Source organism: Mustela lutreola, chromosome 2 (assembly GCF_030435805.1).
Source record: "Mustela lutreola isolate mMusLut2 chromosome 2, mMusLut2.pri, whole genome shotgun sequence".
Classification (NCBI taxonomy): domain Eukaryota; kingdom Metazoa; phylum Chordata; class Mammalia; order Carnivora; family Mustelidae; genus Mustela; species Mustela lutreola.
The window spans coordinates 163,825,736-163,841,710 of record NC_081291.1 but is presented as its reverse complement, the minus strand read 5'-3'; the positions used below and the strand labels follow the sequence as shown (position 1 = coordinate 163,841,710).

The 15,975-nt window shown below is 38.9% G+C and overlaps 1 protein-coding gene across 36 annotated transcripts in view; it reads right to left on the bottom strand.

Moving 5' to 3' along the window:
• ZBTB20 (zinc finger and BTB domain containing 20) overlaps positions 1-15,975 on the bottom strand; it is an 816,455-nt gene that overhangs the window by 288,036 nt on the left and 512,444 nt on the right. The gene's annotated exons all lie outside the window — the stretch shown is intronic.

The following is a 15,975-nucleotide window of genomic DNA, read 5'->3' as shown; positions in this document are numbered from 1 at the left end:
TATAGGGCCCATCACCACAAAGTGGTGATGGAAGCACAGCTCTAGGTAAGATGGTCAGGGAGGGCTGAGACCTGAATGAAGAGAAAGAGCCAGCCATGCAAAGCTCAGGGAGAAGAGCATTCCCAGCAGAGAAGAGCACTCAGTGTACAGGTAAGTCTCTTCCAAAGAGTGCTTAAAGAGCTAGGGAAACTGATTCCTGGGTGTCAGAGATGAGCAGAACAATTCCAAAATACTATTCCCCTGACTATTATCTAATCTCTTTTGTTGTCTCTGGAACCATGGCTCTTTCCCATCAATGAATTCATTCAGTCCCTGTAATCAACTCTGATTAGTGTTGTTTAACATCAATCTTTTCTACTTTTTTTCAAAGAAAGATACCAATCAGTTCTGCACACCCCTGCTTGTTAAAAGCAGCACCTCTCCTGCTGACTTACCGTTCTCTTAATCAAAAGGGCAGGAGGAAGCAGTTGGGATTCACTTTTCTTTTTTTTTCTTTCAAAGTACACAAATGTCAACTTCCTCGAGGATGTTTGGCATAGCTGAGCTCAGTCATGTAATGTACAAAGTCAGCTGCATCAAAAGGCTGCAGGCTGCCCACTGCTAAAATGGAGGGAGAAAAGGAAACCAAGGGCTTCTCTGAAGTGTGAAAGAGTGCATAGGCCACTGTCATATGTGTATTTACACTGAGGACATGCTGAGCTGACAAGGGAGTTTAGGAAACGTAAACCTCTACCACTACACTTCTGTGTTTTCACCTTTGAAACTCTGGAGCAGCATTTTCTCCCTTTCCTATTTTTATAGTTGCACCCAGCCATGTAGTTTTCATATAGCTTTGTAACAATCCCAAGACGTGGCCATTTATGTGTATTTAAAAATTATTTTCACTACCAGTCCTCCAACATCTATGTGAAGGGCCTAATTCTTCTTGCCTCTATAGACTTGAAAGTGTTAGCCCCTGTAACAGGTAGCCGCACCAGGCTGTTCACTCATTTCATTCATTCATTCTTTCATTTATCCATCCATTCATTCAATTCTCTTACTCTTTTTTTTTAAATGGGCCAGTTAATTCTCTTACTCTTTTAACAAAAACTATCATGTGGCTTCAATATGACAAACCCTTGTCAATAATTCCTGTTGGAAGATGCTTCTAACAGTTAGAAGCAGAATGTAAGTTTTCTAAAGAGTTTATTACCTTATTTTTTAAAAGATTTATTTATTTATTTTAGAACGAGAGCAAGTGAGAGAGAGAGAGAGAGAGAGCGCGCGCACACACATGAGCAGGGAGGAGGGGCAGAGAGAGAGCCAGACAAGCAGACTCCCACTGAGCAGGGAGCCTGATGCAGGGCTCAATCCCAGATCCTGATATCATGACCTGAATCAAAACCAAGAGTCGAATGCTTAACCAACTGAGTCACCTAGGCGCCTCAGGTTTATCATGTTAAACTATAACATAACTTGGTTTCAGAAATTAGTAAAAAGTCTGGAAATAATATTTATGCACATGTCTAAACCTTAACACACATTCCCATCAAGCACAAAAATCATCATTTATGGTTATGGTCCCTAAACAAAGTTACAACTTTGTTGTTATTTAATATACGTAACAATGTCAAGCTGGTAATGGTTCACAAATAACATTTTGTGTAACTTCATCATTGTTCTAAAGTGAACACTTAAGTTATGAGGAGGTATAAGGTAACATTGCTCAGCGTTTCAGCCAGAGCTAGAGTTCAAGCGACAAATTCATAATCTAGGAACTTCTATTTTACATGATGACCACTTATTAGGTAGGGATGAGGAGTAGAAAGGAGGGGAATACAAAATCTTAGCGTCACTAATATGGAGGGACAAGGAGAGATGTGAGATGCTATAACAAAACAAAACAAATCAAACAAATCCTGGTCTAGAGAAAAACTCACTTGAAATGCCTCTGAATTCCTGAGAAGAACACGAAAGAAAGGTATATATGGGATCACTTTTATATGCAATAAACTGATACATCATTTCCTCTTTCCATGTGTTTAAAAAAAATCTCTTGGAGCAATGTTTCCCAAACTTCCCTGGTCGTACTGATCGACTAGGTTTCTTGTTTCAGATACAAATACTGAGACTGTTCCATGGAAGTTTCTGATTCTCTGTCTGAGGTGGGATCCAGAAATGTGCATATTTCACAGATAACCCTGATGATTCTTAGGTTCAAGGATGCAAGAAACACTGTCCTAGAGAAACCTTTGCAAGAGCAGCTAAAAAATTCTTCATTCCTAATGAATCATTGCGTTTCAAGATGTTAAGCAGGTGCAGACTCTCAGAGCAAAACTACAAACTCATATGTTCCTTTAAAATAGCTTTAGATATATTTACTGAGTTGTAGGGCTTTTAGCAATAGCAAAAAGCCAAATGGGGTTCTTAACTAGTTCACTCCCACTGAAGCATCAACTTCTAACTCCCAAATATCAATCTCTGATTAAAAAAAAAAAAAAAAAGCCTGAGCTAAGTAAACATCCTTAATTGTAAGCAGGGTTTCTTTTTTGTTGTTGTTTTTATTTAATTGTCTTTCAATCTGGTGGATCAAATTACTAATTTCTATCCTTTTGGAGGTGATCTTCAGAAAAACCAGTCTGCTTCTGTTGCATCCCAGACATATTAACAATAGTAATAAGAAGAAACCATACCAAACAAAAATAACTCATAATAGAAAACTCCACATTGGAGCCCAGTACCCTTCCTGCTCAGTGAAACATCTGTCTTCCCCTTTTTGACACTCAGAAATAAGCCCTTTCACATCATCTCACCTCTCTGATGAGTTATTCTCTTTCCTTCCAAATTCTGACTGAGACAAAACTCTTCTGCTCTTCCAACTACCTTTTAGAAAAAGGCACAGTCAGAAAACACTGTCTAAGATGAGCTCCCTTCCTTGTGTCTTTCAGTCAGACCCTTATCCATTTGATACCAAGCAAACCAACCAAAAAACAAAAATACTCCTGTCTCTTCTTTTGCAATAATTCCACAATCTTGAGGAAAATTGAATTTTGGGGAAAAGAATAGTCCACACCCTCTTATAAGCTTGAGAGGGAGGGACAATGACTGTAAAGAATGTCTTTTAATTGTGGTTGTACTGTAGTTATATTAAGAATTGCACAATTAATTCCCACTATCAAATTAAACTGGTAAACGGGCCTAGATTAAAAACACAAGTTTGTTCTGCTTATTTTCCTCAGTTATATACAAAGTAACAATAAATTCAGCTTGCCATAACTACTGTATTGTTACTTTGGAGGAAAAAAATATTTTCCTGTTTCTCAATATTTCATATTGAGATGATCAAGACCATGCTCAGTGATATATGTATTTGTAGGGCTGTGGCTGTGGTTAAAATAAGCACCTAATTTAGTAGACTATAACCCTTAGAAACTTAAAACACAAGAATTTTTCCAACTGTGACAGGGTGTGTCTCTTGAGTAGGGTAGAGGCTAAGAGACAGAGAGGGGTACAGCCTGCAGCAGGAAATGCACCTGACTGTCAGAATCTGGGAGGATCAGACAGCCTCAGAATAGCATTAGAGACAGTGCCCAGCGGTAGCAGTGAGGTAGGGATTCTTGAGGCACAACGGAAAGATTATAGATGGTAGATGGCCATGGCTTTAAGAGTCTATCTCCACTGGCCACAACAACATTGGCAGTCAACATTTGCAAGGTCTCTTTAATTATGCCAGTGACCAGAGCTGGCCTCTTGGATTGGGCTAGAACGACAACTGATAAGCTGCCCTAGCCTCCTTTGGGAATCCAATGATAAAGCCACAGCAGCAGCAGCAAGAGCCAGAGCACAGCTTTGACCTGCAGCTCCTGCCCATCAAAGAGCTTGCCCTGTCTGCTCCCACTGACAGGCAGATAAATACAGAGATCTGTCGGCAAGTACATATTTATGTATATCTACGGCTCCTTCATACAAACCTACAGAGAATGCATAACAACTTCCAGTGGTGTAACACATTCACCCACTAATGGGGTGAGACCCATTACTCACAAATGGGTGAAAAGAAGCATCAACATTCAGGTCTTAACCCCAGTTTGTGGGCAGAAACCTGTCATTCCATTGCAGGCCGATAGGTCTCCTATTCAGACAATCCTTGTTTAATTTTCTAAACACCCTTCCTCTAAATGGTGCTACTCCACACTGTGCAGACAGACAGGCTTGACAAGCAGAGCCATCAGTTTTGCATTCCCTATGCTAACTGCTGGGAAAAATTAGACCTAGTATATATCTGGGACTGCTGGCTGGAGAGGCAAAAGAGTTTGATACTTAGGAGGTATTTTCTACATTAGAGACTCAAAACTTCATGGAGGGTTGTCCCTGTTCAAAATACATATAGGTGGGGGCACCTGGGTGGCTCAGTCAGTAGAGCATGTAGACTTTTGATCTTGGGGTTGTGAGTTAAAGCCCCACATTGGGTACATAGTTTACTTAAAAAAATGCATGAAATCTGGAATGTCCAAGAAAGTATACCGATGGTCTACCATGGGGCATACATTATGCTAAACCCAAAAGATAGAAAAGTAAGTCCTGGTCTTATCTAAAAGGAGATCTGAGTAGGCAAAAAAAACCCAAAAACCAAAAACCAAAAAAGAAACAAACAAACAAACAAAAAAACAAAACACCCTCAAATAACTATAGCATTAAATGGGGCACTTACTTTAAGAATAGAACACAGTAATACGTACATACAATTTTTGGTCAATGGAAAATTGAATATAGGTGTGATACGTTGGCAAAATGGTTACTCTTCAAAAAGTGTCAGAACTGTCCCATGAAAGGCCAACTGGATACATGATTGATAGTGATGGGTGACTAGACACACAGCAAAGCACACATTAATGAGCATTGTTTCTCATAACGAAGTGTGAGAATTCCTTTGGGGTCTCTGAGATTGCCTCAGGTCTCAGAAGGTGAGACTTCACCTCCAGGGTGAAGACAAAGCTTAGAATGGTCTTGAGATTTCTGCTAGCATATAGTCTATTGGTATTGATCTAGCTGAACTGAGGAAGGGAGGGAGAAAATGGAGGAAAAGGTTTCTATTGCTATTTAGGAGTCAGTAGTGAGAGCCGGGAACTATGTAGAACTTCCCCATGGGGGCAAAAAAAAAAAATAAAAAAGCACAGAGATGGACAGTAAAAAACAAAACAAAGCAAAACAAAACCACCACCACCACCACAACAACAACAACGACAGCAAAAATAAAAAAGAACCTTCCTCCTGAACCCCCTTGAGCAGATCAGAAATTTATGATATTTGAGATTTCCTGCAGAGTAGTGCATATCCAGGACTCACAAATGGGAACCCAGAGGTGTTTGTGCCCCCTGAGTTTATTCCCTGCAAATGTTGAGAGCATATTATGTTGTTCAGGGATATAATAAAGCCCTCACTGGTCAGAGGCTTGAGTGACCCTGAGAGTCCATTCTCCAATCTTGTTCTGCCTTGTAAGTAGTAACCAGCTTCACTAAAATCAACCCAAAAGGTCAGGAGGACCCTGCAGTTAGGAGATATTTTCCAATTAAAGTGATGGTTAAGTGGGACCAGGGTTAGGGCTGGTAGGGAAGAGACGAGCAAAATGTTGTTAATGTGTTTCTGAAATATCACCCCCACTCCTTTAAAAAAATCTCCAGTCAGGACTACATTTGAGTTTTGATTGCTCTACATCTGAATGACTACAATTTTCTTCCAGCTGCCATCTCTGGCTGGACTCTTCCGTCTCAAACCACTCCGCACATTATAGCCAGGTCAACTCCTAAAACACTGCTTTCATTATTTTGGCTTGCTCAATTATTCAGCAAACCCTTATTGAGTCTTAATTGTACAACTATATGTTCTCATCACCCACAAAGAATAAATTCTGGATTCCATATGCCTTTCGAAATTCGTATCTTAATTTTCACCAACATGGATCTCATCTCTAATTTCATTACTTTCTGTGCACACCAACTTCATTCCCACAGCCATGCCTTCTTCCAGTTTGAAAGTTTTCTTCATTCTCACCCCTTCTTTGTTTTCTGACATCACACCACAGCAGTCTGTATTTCCTTCTTCCCAAAAGCCCCTTTTTCCTCCATTTTTCAATGCTCAGCTTTTATATATACATATACATACATAGCTAAAGCTCTCCCTCTACTATGAAGACTTCCATGTACTAGTACAGGCAACCCCAATGTGAATTCTTGTAGCAGAAACTATCTTTCTCTATTGCTCATTTTGGTGCATAATAATAGGCTAGTAATTTCCACTTAATTAGTTTTAGGATCTAATTACTAATCTCTGCAACAAGACTACACAAACTATAAGCTCCTTGTAAGCAGGTATTATATTTTTGATAATCAGTAACACTGTTAACTATTGTGACAGATATTAATTAAGATTATCATCATACTTGTTTCTAAATTTAAATTGTACCTCTTCCCTTTTTTAAGAGTCAAAAAAATAGTGACAATAAAGGGAACACAGTAAATATATCAACATACAATGGTTAATGATCTTCACTGGCTACAACAATGTTGCATTTCTGTTGGTTCCTCCCCTTCTCACATGCAATATTTACTATTGGACATACTCCTCCCTAATGCCAACATTGCCCAATTAAATTTTACACTAATTAAGATTTGGATGTTGTTTGCACCAACCTAGAGGTAGATCAGCTATAGGGCAACTGAGACCAAGTTCAGGATATAAGATCTCTGAAAATTCAAGGAGCTAAGGACCACTGTGGGAAGCATAGCAAATAGTTCAACATGCAGTCAGCCAAGGTTGAGTGCTACTTCTTACGAATAGAGCTTGATAGCAGCATTACTTATTATTGATATAATATTGCTATAGAGATATTTTTCTCAAAATATAACAACAACAGAAAGGGGAATGTGAACAACAGGACATGAAGATGAAAATCGAGGTCAGAACCGAGGACATCAGATTAAAATGTGAATGGATAATGAATCACTTATAAGATTAAAAATCAAATTTTGAATGGGAAAAAGGCATAGATAGAAGCATAGAGAACACAGTTCTAAAGATGGTATTCATGGTTCCATGAAGGAAAAAATGAAGCAGATAGAGGATAAACTTACTATATCTTTTGGATATGAGTATTGAGAGGTTTAAATCAGTCAAAAAGATAAAAATAACTTGGAGAGTTTGGACTGGAAGACTGAGAATAATAGTCAGGGATAGTGAATACAGTGACCTAGGTAGAGAGTGAGAATATCAGGTAGCCAGGACTATGACCTAAGTGAAAAGGGTGTAAGTAGAACATTCATTCATTCACTCATCCTACTTTTATTTATTGAGCTTATAAAATAATTTATTGAGCTATAACGGTGAACTGATCAATAGATCTGGACTAGACTGTGCTTAACAGAATCCATAGTTAGTAAGGACTTAAACGATAAATGAGAGCAACTCAGGTGAGTAGGTAATAGGAGTGAGTCCAGCATCTCAGTAATTGTGTATCAAGTACCTAAAACCAGTGTTAAGGCTAAACTTAGAACCAAACCCACTCTGTTCAAAGTATGAATTCCTCATATAGTCTCTGCTTATGAAGATATTGAGATTAACATGAAGGTGTCGCTTAAGCCCACAGCTGGGGTAAGCAAGCCTTCCTAGGAAGATGGGGTGTGTGGGTGTGTGTTTGTATACGTGGGCATGCACACAACTGTGTAGGTTTTTTCCTAACAGGTATTAACCATAACTTTATAGGAAAGGAATAAATGATGAGGAGGATGATAATGGTGATTGTAACAGGAGCTAATGTTTGAGTGCTTCCTATATACCAGATATTGGCTAAAATATTTTTACATTCATTAGATCATTTACTCCCCACAATAATTTTATGACGATGGTATCATCATCCCCATTTTACAGATTAAGAAACTGATGTAGTGAGAATTAGGTTTTCCAAGCTCACACAGCTAGTGAGTTGGTAGAACCCAGGCAGTCTGCCCTCTTAATCACTCTGCTATGCTGCTTAAATCCAGAGGAACAATAGGAGGATTGTATTATCTCAGGTCAGAGCTTGTCTATTGTCTACATAATATCTTTTTACATTCCCATAAATATAAATGATTTGAGGATACTCTTACTAAAGCAGTAGCTCTTCTCAGAAATGTTTAACAATGGCATATTATGTTGTTCAAGAATATAATGAAACTGCAGTGGTAACAGATGAGAGGGATTTGGCTCTTGTGGACTTTAATTTTCATTATGCTATTTAAACCATAAAGAAATAGGCCAGTTGATATGGAAAGTGACAATTTTAGTTTCAGTCAGCCATGCTGTGTGGGTTCAGCTCTCTACCTCTTCCTCCTCCATTTCTCTATAGTGTGACATAAGGGCTAATAAGATGACTATAGAACACATTTACCTTATGAGAAATCACAAGTTCTATTCTTACTGTGATTTTCTTAGCCATGATAATTCTGTTGGAATTTCTTATTAAGACAGCATGATGAATCCCAAGCCCAGGGATTCATCACGAGAGGGACCAAACAAAATACCAGCACCCTCCCGGTTAAGGAAGTTTGGACTCCAGTGTCCAATTCTGTAGTGTCTACTCTTTACAAAGTTGATTGTTAACGTAGGACTATGAACATAAAATTTTCATTAAGAAACAAACAAAAATCCATACTTAGCTTTAACTCTTTCTATATAACCTGTATCTTTCCAGGTACTAAGACTATTCAGTACTATTATTTTCATAAGTGATCTGCATCAAAACAGAGAGGGGGAAAAAGTAGGGCAAAGACTTACTGGCTATAGAATGACTGCATGTGTAAGTCTAAAATCCCTACTTTCTAGTCTCAACATGCTAGAAAAACCGACCTTAAATTTGGTAGAGAATATCTTCCAAGTAGACAAATGGGAACCCCCGACCTCTGAACTCGTCAGGGATTTCTGGCCCCTTTTACCATTTGACCTTCAATGAATAATATAGCCGCTTTTGGCCCTTAGCCTGTACTAGCTACAAAGGTGACTGATACCTGCCATATTTTGGGATAGCTTATCACCTCAGCCCCTGGAGTGATTGAGTATTTATAGACACAAAGATAGAAATATAAAGCGTGTATGTATAGGCAGGAGTCCCCTAGAGGTGGCGATTAGGACCAGGCAGTAATTTTAGCTTGAAGTTCCTATGACTTAAATAGCCACTTGAGCTCTGATCTTGCAGTTTACGATGTCAATAGAACCCCTAAATGAAATTACAGCCTTCTGATACGCAGCAGGATATCCTTTCTTTGCCATGCAATGTACACGGCCGGGAGAAATTGCTCTGTATACGGAGTTCCACTAAAGCAGAATTTATCATAAGGCTGCTCTGCTAAAATATCATTATGCTGTTATTCACTGGATAACACATCTAATGACTCGGGGTGCACTTGATAGCCATGTTTCAGTGAACACAGACGCACGCCCTGATGTGAACTGGGCACTCCAGTGCTTCAAAGCACTATCGATTTCAATTCTACCATAATTTACACCTGGCTTGTTTTGCCAATAGCTTGAACCCATGCTAACAGTGGAACATACACATATGAGTATTAGAGAAATCAGAAATGAACTGTATAGCAAAAATGCATGCAGCAAACATTCTAGGATTCTGCCTTTATAATAATCTCCCTTGATGCTAATTAAGTATTCCACATGGTTTTCTCTGTTATGCATGGGGGTTTCCTGTGTTAGCTCTGTCCCATGGCTGCTGGTGATAGGGAGGATAACCTCTTCCACTTGTACAAACTGTGGGTATTTTGGGGGTAGCATCTGGGTGCCAATGATCTTGGTTCCCCCATCATTTGGTACAACGACTGGCCCATGATTGCTGCTCATAATCATCATCTTCTCTAAGGCTCCTCTTCCTCTCTCTGTTCCATAAATGTCATATACCCTAAGGATCTGCTCCCTTTTGCTCTCTGTCAATAAATTTTCCTTGAAGAAAAGTCCACTCCATAATTTTAACTGCTACCGTGATGGTGACAATTCAGATGACTGCCCAACTTCAGTCTTGCTGACCTATCTTCAGCTTTCCTGACTAAATCCAATGGCCTACCAGGAATCTGGATGCCCCCTTGACATCTCAAAATAAACACATTCAAAAGCAAATTTATCATCTTCCCCAGCCTACAAAACCTGCTGCTCCTCCTCTGAGCTTTCCTTGCCTAGTTGTGTAAGGCAGAAACCTGGGAGCAATCCAAAATGCCTTCTTCTCTCAATACCCAGCCCGAAGGTTATTAGATTGTGCTCATTCTGTCTCTTATCTCTTAAACGTGTCTCCTTCTCCCTATTCCCACAGTTACTGTCCTAGTTCAGGGCTTCATTGTTTCTTGTCTGAACAATTTCAGTTGCCTCCTAACTCATTTTCTTGCCCCATTCTCCCACTCCTCCAATCCATCCTCCAGCCTGCTGCCAGGGCGATCTTCCATAACACAGTTTGATCATTAACCTTCCATACTTAAAACTTTCAATGGCTCCCCAAATGCCATAAGATGAAGCTAAAACTTCTTTGCATGGTGATCAGGGCCCAACGTGATTGTTCCCGGACTACCTCTACAGCACCATTTCTCCCTCCTCCTCTGCTAAACATCAGTGACACTGATTCTCGACTCGCCATGCTATTTCCTCTTGAAGTGCCTTTGACCCTGCAGCCTTTCCTCCCTCTGACCATCTGGGAAAATCCGTCAAGGCCCAGAATGGATTCATTAGCTCTTCTGTGAAGCTTTCCCTGATCCTCTGCCTCAAGGTACATTCAGCTGAACCCACACTACTGCACCTCCAAAGTTCCTTGAACATCCTTCATTTAAAATACTTAGCATATGGCATCATCCCAACTTGCTTGCTTATCTGTCTCTCCTGTGGAGCAACTTGAGGTCATGTCTTATTCATCTTCGTATTGTCCCTGACAAAGTCAAAACCCTCATGACAGCAATATAAAGACCTACATGCTCAGGCCTCACCTTTTCTACATTATCCCCTACCATGCTTTTCCTTGCCTACTCTGATTCTGCCACAAACACTACTCAGTTATCAGTCAAACTTGCCAGATACATTCTCATCCAGGACCTTTTCACTTGGTGCCACTGTCAAAAATGCTTTTGCCTAGATAACTATAAAATTTGTTTCTTCGAACTTCTCAAATGCTGCCCCCTCAATGAGGTATTCTTTCTCTCTCCAATTTAAAATTGCAACTTCACCCCTCACACACACTCACTCTCTCTCCTCCTTCGTTTTTCTCTGTGGCAGTTATCACTATCCAGCACGATATCTTTGACATATGTATTTGTTTATTGTTTTTCTTCCCTGACTTAAAAAGGAAGCATTATGAAGACAGAGACTTCTGTTTGTTTTGTTTACTATAGTATCCCCAGCCCTTACAAAAGCTCTGGGTGTATGGCATGTGCTCCCCTATAGATACTTGTTAATAAATGCATTGATCTTTAGTTTCTAGAATAATACCTGACACAGAGTAGGGGTTCAAAGTGCTTCTTGAATTAATAAATAAATGAGTGAGTGAATGAATTAATGTTAAATCCACACTTTATGAATGTGCTAAAGAATAGTCTTTGTAATCTGATCCTCATAACACCACCAGTAAGTGTGTTGAGTGGGTAGTAGTATTCTCATTTTACAAATGAAGTAACTGTAAGGTTAGGAGCCTAAATTAAGACTGCATAGGTAGTTTAAGGTTTGCTACTCTTTTCATTTCAGTACTAAAAGGTAAAGACAATTCTTTGCACTCTGTTCATGATGTAGCTCTAACATTTATTACACTATTTTGGTTCCTCTTGACTAGGAAGGCAATTAACAGGAGGTGCAAGGTGCTAATACCTTTTATTACAATTTGTGTCTTTCCTTATGAGGTGCCTTTCATAAGACAGATCCTTTTCTTTCATTTTCAAAAGTGGATTAGGCACTCATACAATTTTGCCCCTCGGAGTGGTTTGTACATGGCTACCCAAGAGGACATCAGGCTACAAATCCTGCCAGAATGAACTGGAAGGTGAGTGTGGCACTTGTATCTTGAGGATGAACAGGTTGTTTGATGCCAAGTTTGTGCTAATGGAGGTGTCTTTAATGTGTTAACACCCAAAGGAGAACAAATTCAACAGCAAAACATTTCGGTTTTTGGCATGTCTATGGAGAGTTAACTTTCCATTGTTCAAGGGTTAATTATCCATTATGTGAACCTCTTCTCTTTCTCCCTCTGGCTGCTTACATCTAGGAATTCAGTTCACTAAAGGATAAGTAGGGAAAATAAAAAAGATGCAAATGAAACTACTATATTTCATTTATACACATTAGAAGCTCTAGAAAAGAATTTGGTGTAGGAAACAGAATTAGATGTAGTTTGAGGACTGCCAAGTTGACTGACCATTGACAACAGACAAAATCAAAGCACATTTTACACAATATCTTGTGGGTTTTTTTTTTCAGTTATTGTTTATCAGGGTTGGTTTGTAGGATATGAAGTTACTCCCTGAATGTACTTCATGTCAGCCAGGTGCCATGTAAGGTGCTGGAATTTCTCTTCTCCTCTGATATCCCCAGAGCACTAACGGTGCCTTAGTGTACTGTGGCTTAATGAATGAAGCAGCACCAAGAGATCCCACCAATTTCTCTACTCATCCATGAGAAACAGCTGCACTTAGCTATCTTCGCTATTATTTGCATAAAAAGGGTCACTTAAATTAGTGTCTGTTAAGATAGGGCAAATGATTTGGCTGCCCTTCCTTTTGCCCCTTTCTTTATTGTGCTGTCTGGCCTCACACCCCCACTATCTGGTTCACAGGGCATTCTGAGGCAGTCTTTATGCCTGTCCATGTCTGACATCAGCCTGAGCTCCTTAGATGTTGCATCTGAAGAAAGGAAGAACCACTGGTTGACTGTAAGTGAGTAACTGGTAAGCTGGAGAGGCCTTTGGTCAATATGATACATTCTAGGTGAGTCTGGTCCTTTCAGACACTCCAGGAGTGCAACAAGCTGGTATGTAGCCACCCTCAAGAGTCCTGGAAAATGGATGGAACTACTGCAAGTTCGAGACCCATATTCTGTCAAGAATGCCCTGTGAGTTTTGGAAATTTGAGACTGTACCTCAGCAGACAGCAGCAGGTGCTATCAGCACGTCAGATCTGATATGGGAACTTAAGGGATTCAGGTAGAGAAGAATCTATTGATTTGTTTTCTGGACATAGCCCTTTTGTTATGATAAATAAGACATACACATTGCCAATGCACTGATGTATAGATACTCATTAATCACCTACTCACTGATCCTCCACGCAGACTGAGCAATTTGACATTGGTTGGAGGGAGATGAACATAAAATGTACTACCTGCCTTCTAACCACCTGTAGTTTCACATCTATAAAAAAACTTCAGTTCAAAGCAGTATATGACAAGTGCCAATGAAACCTAGAGATTTTTTTTTTTTAAACCTAGAGATTTTAAAAATGCTATCCATGTCAGAAGGGGAAGTTAGCTTTTATTTGCATTATCATAAACAGCTTCAGAGAAACAAGTGTGACTTGGCAAGCCACGATATGGCTGGGTGTCTTAAAAAGGTGTATGAAAAATTATAGTTGCCGATGCTGATATGTAAATACAGCATCAAAGTATTTAGCGTAGAGATAAGTAACTGAGAAACTGGAATAAATTGGGAAATTTTATATAAATTCATTCTTATAAAATAAAGTGAATTCATTAAATACAGCCTCAACTTTAAGATAATTAATAGCAATTTAATTTCTTTCTACTTAATTTTAACTACTTTATACACATAACAATTATTATTTTGAGATTGTACATAATAAAATTTAGGTTTATAACCTAACATGTATATTTGATGAAGGAGAATTACTCACCTTATTGGCTAACCAAATCTCCCCTTTGGTATCTATACTGTTCATAAATATTTGTACAAAATTTCTGTGTTGTCAGTGTGATAAAATGTCAGCTACATTTCACTTAAGGTCAATCTGCAAAACCTCTGACTGAATTCCAAAGCAAGTAAGCCTAGCCAGTAGTCACTCCTGTTTTCAGTGGTTGAATATAGGTATGCCATTATGCAAGCATATATGCACTTACAAGCTAACATACATACACATTCAGATGATACAATGAATCAACCCCTTCTTTTTAACTTCTGAAAATACGTATCTTTTTAAAGGAATCGTAAATATCAAAAAGCATTTTTAAATAAATAAGAACGATTTCTTATCGGTGTGATCATAAAGCGATGTCATTTTTGTCTAATTATGACTGCCTAATTAAATGAATGTAACATGCAGAAAGCACTTATAGCTAAAATGTGCACACAGGAAAATATACACTCCACAGCATACATCCTCTGAAATGACATTACAGTTTTTTGCGATGACCACTGAAAAACTGAATTACTGATAGTATGCTATTAAGGTTTGTAACACAGGCATTGAAAAAAATCAGGTATTAATACAACAATTTAAACAGAAAGAAACACATCATTATATTGCCTTTCAGAGATGAACTGATCATATTTGGACTTATATACTCCAAATTAGCCGCTGAATTCTTCCAGAGCCACGTGGACCTCCAGATCTTGCCAATAATAAGGAGAATCTCTCTGGCAGGTTATATTTTTAAAATGTCATCTCTTGGGATACACTCTTAGATATTCATGTTTACCTATTCTCTGCTTAAAAATGCTCAGAAAATTTTACATATTAGATGTAGGAGATTTCAACATCAAAATGTTTTCAAAGTGTTAGAGATCCAGCCTGCCTTTGGTGTAGTCCTAAATAGACATCCTTACCAGAGACTTACAGATAATTCTCCTGGGAATCTACAGCCCGAGTGTTAACTGTGTGAAGTACAACCCACTACGTAGGTCTTGGTGGTAATGGGCTAAAAACTCGTTACATTTTTTATACTATATTTAAAAAATTTTAACACCATTTTCCTATTCAATCTTTTTCTTTAGAAAACAAGACTAATGGAAAACCCCCAAGAGACATTTTAACATACAAATAGTATGGCCATAATTAGCATGTCTAACTGAAATAGGCGAACTTTACCATTACGTACCACTGAAATGTTTATCATACCTATCCTAATAAAATGTGGAGACCGCTTCCTATCATGATGACAGGGGAGGAATTTGGGGTGCCTCACAAATCACAGGTATCGTGATATGAGCCTGACTCTGTTCTAGAGGTCATGATAGTCCTTGATGAGGCTGTAGCAGGGGTCAGCCTCTACAGAGAACTTTAGATATATGAGCAAGTGTGAGTTCTCTGGTTAAGAATCTGAATCGTCCAGAGTAGCAGACAAAATTCCAAAGCTAAGTACCAGTGGAATATGTTGGATGACTGCACCAGCTTGGACAAGGGTGCACACAGCAGGCACACACAAAACACATCTGGTTCAATGTAAAATCGACAATTGCTACAGCATTTTCAACTTTTAGGAGGAATCTACTGGCAATGCGTTAACAGCAAGGACGACTAAAACAATAAAATTAGCATCTCTTTCCAAATATTTAAGAACATCGAGTAAGCGCCCCTTAGGCTGGGTTGTGGTTCTTGAAAGTTTTAGCCTATGAGAACCATATTGGGGACATCAAAGACTCCTCCCTCCTTTCCAAAGAGCAATTTACTTCAGATGCTGCCACACACTCAAATGCTTTTATGGCCACCATGTTTTTTTGTTTTTTTGTTTTTTTTATTATTTTTTTCACTTCTAATATTTTGGAATATGCCAGATTCTTGAAATTGGAAGAAAGACAAGAAAATATGGTAAGATCAAATATCTTTGACAAGCAGTAAAGTAGGCACCTGATGGCAAAGGGCAAATACACATTCCAGCTGAAATTCCACTTCCGGGGAGAATGTAAGTTATTTAGTAAGGGCATGGAAGGCACACATTGGCTCTGAAAGCTCGTCTGTGGATTCTTCTGCTAGTCTCATATCA